Genomic DNA, 3,196 nt, shown 5'->3' with positions numbered 1-3,196 from the left:
GGATATCAATAGACCAACCATACTTTAAGCTAGTCCAGTATTACAAAAAGTATTTCATGTGTCTTGTTTACTTATTGGCAGACTTCAAAATCAATCGTACCTGACTCTTAAAGTTTATGCTAACGAGAAGCTAACCTACGTACAAAACATGAACGCTTTCACCTTATGCTGAAGAAAGGTTTCAATCTATGCTTTTGCAAAATTTAGACAAGGCATTGCAATTAAGTTATGCAAATGTCTTATATAATTTGCCCATTTATGACAATCATTTTAAAATGAGCTGTCTACTTCGTGGTTCAACCTATAACAGTAGTACACAAAGTATGGTGACCCTACCACTACCAGTGTATAAAGCGGTTTCAGTTCAACAGTTGCCAATTCCAAAGTTTTACCACAAAATACGAAAAAATAAACAACCAAAATAATTAAAACACATTTATCTTAAACACACCTTTGTAGGAATTGGGCCTGTCTTGATTTCAAGTATTCAATTGCAACCAACCTGTTTTATTTCAAATGCAGGTAATTTTACTAATGTTGTCACATTTTAACTTAAGATAATGTGGTTTTTAGAGATGTTTTGGTATAAGGGCCCAGTATCTCATTGGTACCGGTACCGGGCCTAAATTATCTTGTCAATGAACAAGTAGGCTACGGTACACGCAGTAAACTTTAACAACTAAAAAACAGATTGTTACTGAAACGCAAAAGTCAATTACCTGTGGGCCCCCTGAAATTCTATCACAAAATAACGACCAAGATAATGTGGTGATTTTAGAGATATTTTGATATAAGGGCCCAGGCCCAGCATCTCATTGGTACCGGACCTAAATTATCTTCTCAATGGAAGTACACACAGTAAACTTTAGCAGCTAAAAAACATGTTGTCACTGACACGCAAAAGTCTATTACTAGTAGGCCCCCTGAGATGGTGGGCCCAGTACCCAGAAGGGGGCCCGGTACTTTACCATCTGACGGCTAAAGTAGCAGTTTTAACCTCTGATGGCAATTCCTTCAGATCTGATTATATTAAGATCTTGATTATGTTTGAAGTCGCGGGGAATTTTTAAAATCCGGGCCCCTCAAATATTCCGGGCCCGGGTCCAAAAGTACCACCTAGACCCCCCTGTCAACGCCCCTGGGTTAGCACCGCGATCACCAACCATCAATCTTTTTATGTTCAAGACAAACTCGAACACTTTTCTGATGTGCAGTGTGTACAGTAAATGTCTTCAGATCACCCCTCGGTGCTCCACAGCCCAATACTTTATCAATAAAACTCTCTGCAGCAAAATGCCGATAAGCACACTGCTCTTTTGCTGCTTGCCTCTAAGTACATGTGAAACATATTCATATTTGCGCAGTAGCCTACATGTAAAAATAGTTCAGTTGTATGACCCAGAGAAATATATAACCCAGAAGCAAATATATGACCCAGTTTAAGCAAATAAGACAATGATCTTGCGTAAAACCGTAACTCCCTTGTTTTGTAGTCAAGAAATGACCCTTACAGTTAAAACAAACTCGGCACATCTGCCTCTAGAATAGATACTGCACGTCTGTTGTGCTATCCAACTGTTCAAACTGAACCTTGCGACGTGTAAAAATCGTTATCGTATCAATACAGAGTTTCCAGTTTAATTAGTGGCAATCTTCACCTGCAATAAATTTGTAGTTTTTTTTAGTTTATTTTTATGTTAATCCGCGTTGTAGTAACGCAAAGAAAAGGTCTAGTTGCTTAAGCCGCCAGCGTCTGTCATGCAAGTTGTCGCAGTTCAAAGCAACTACAACAATCACAAAGTATCGAATTGCAACAACAATTGCTGTGATTTACCAGGGTGGTAAGATAAGCACAATAAACTGTAAAAGTCACTTTCTTACAACGATTAGAGACGTTGAAATAATGTTGAAACAGGAACTTTGATGAATAAAAAGTCAAACTGTCTCATTATGTATTAGATTTGCACTTGCTAATATAGTTTGTAGTGTGCACAAGCTCAATTCTGGTTTGTAACATAACAAGGGTTCGGCCTTGCTCATTGAAAAGGTCAAGGCTGGCTCCACTAAGCAGATGAAATTCCGTAAAAAGTCAACATGGCTTCAATCAGTTCAGCAATTAGCATGCTACGGGTCAAGAAATCTTGAACTGAATTAACATTGTTGCTCTTTTCATTTGTTAAAGTACAGCATTCTAAAAACGTTTAATGTTTTAAATAATATGAAAATAAAGAACGACTTAATGAAATTTGCATTTTCACTCTTTTTTTGCTAAAGACTAAAGACAACCTTTTCAATTTTATACGTTCAGAAAATAAAATACTAAACACAGTAGATCAGTTAATTGCCTTTAGGGGCTTGGGCTGCTTCGCGGGTTTGTGCAACTTACTTCACTTTGCAAATTTGCTAACTCACAATTTTTTACTTTCTCAACAATTTAATCGTGCAAATTCGCGTGGGGAACTATCACGCCCATAAGTTTGTTTTTGAACATTTGGATACTCAAATCATAACAAGAAAAAAGTCTCAATGCTGCTTCTTACGCCTCCTTCCAGGATCCGCTCCCAGATGCCTACGGATAGTTTCTAATCGAAACATTTCAATAAAGTTATTTTTTTTTTTCTAATCTTATACAGTTTTTTAGAAACGTTTAACTTTTTACGCATTTTCATAGCGGTTTCAAACTTTAATTGCAAATACGACTTTTAGCAGCAAATATTCACTTTTTACTTTGCATCTTCCCAGCAAGAAGATGAGGTTGCCGACATGCAATTTTCTGTCTCACTGGAAAGTTATTTAATTTATCTCTATCTGCGCCCCAGTAGCCTTTCAATGTTTTCTGGGCAAACATCGACAGCCTGGGGTAGCAACAAATGAGCCCATAGGCTCAGCGAGGTAAAAGATTTGGAAATTATATTTAATGAAATATTTGAACCATATTTTAAAGAGTTCACCTCCTACTTCCAAGTTTTGTCACTGCTCAGTGAAGTCACGCGTCTCTCTTCTCTCTGCATTGTTGCTTATAGCTTGTCGTTAGCGTAAGTGGCATGAAAGCATTGATTGTACTCTCAATGAGCAGCACCAGTTGTCGTTTTTATATAATGGCGTAAAAATAGCCACTTTCGCTAGCTTAGGTGTTGTAACCCCAATGTAAAAATCGATGGATTTGCTGTCTGGAAAACTTCGTAATGAATTTCAA

Source organism: Aplidium turbinatum, chromosome 8 (assembly GCF_918807975.1).
Source record: "Aplidium turbinatum chromosome 8, kaAplTurb1.1, whole genome shotgun sequence".
In the NCBI taxonomy this organism is placed as follows: domain Eukaryota; kingdom Metazoa; phylum Chordata; class Ascidiacea; order Aplousobranchia; family Polyclinidae; genus Aplidium; species Aplidium turbinatum.
Note: the sequence above shows the minus strand (reverse complement) of the source record.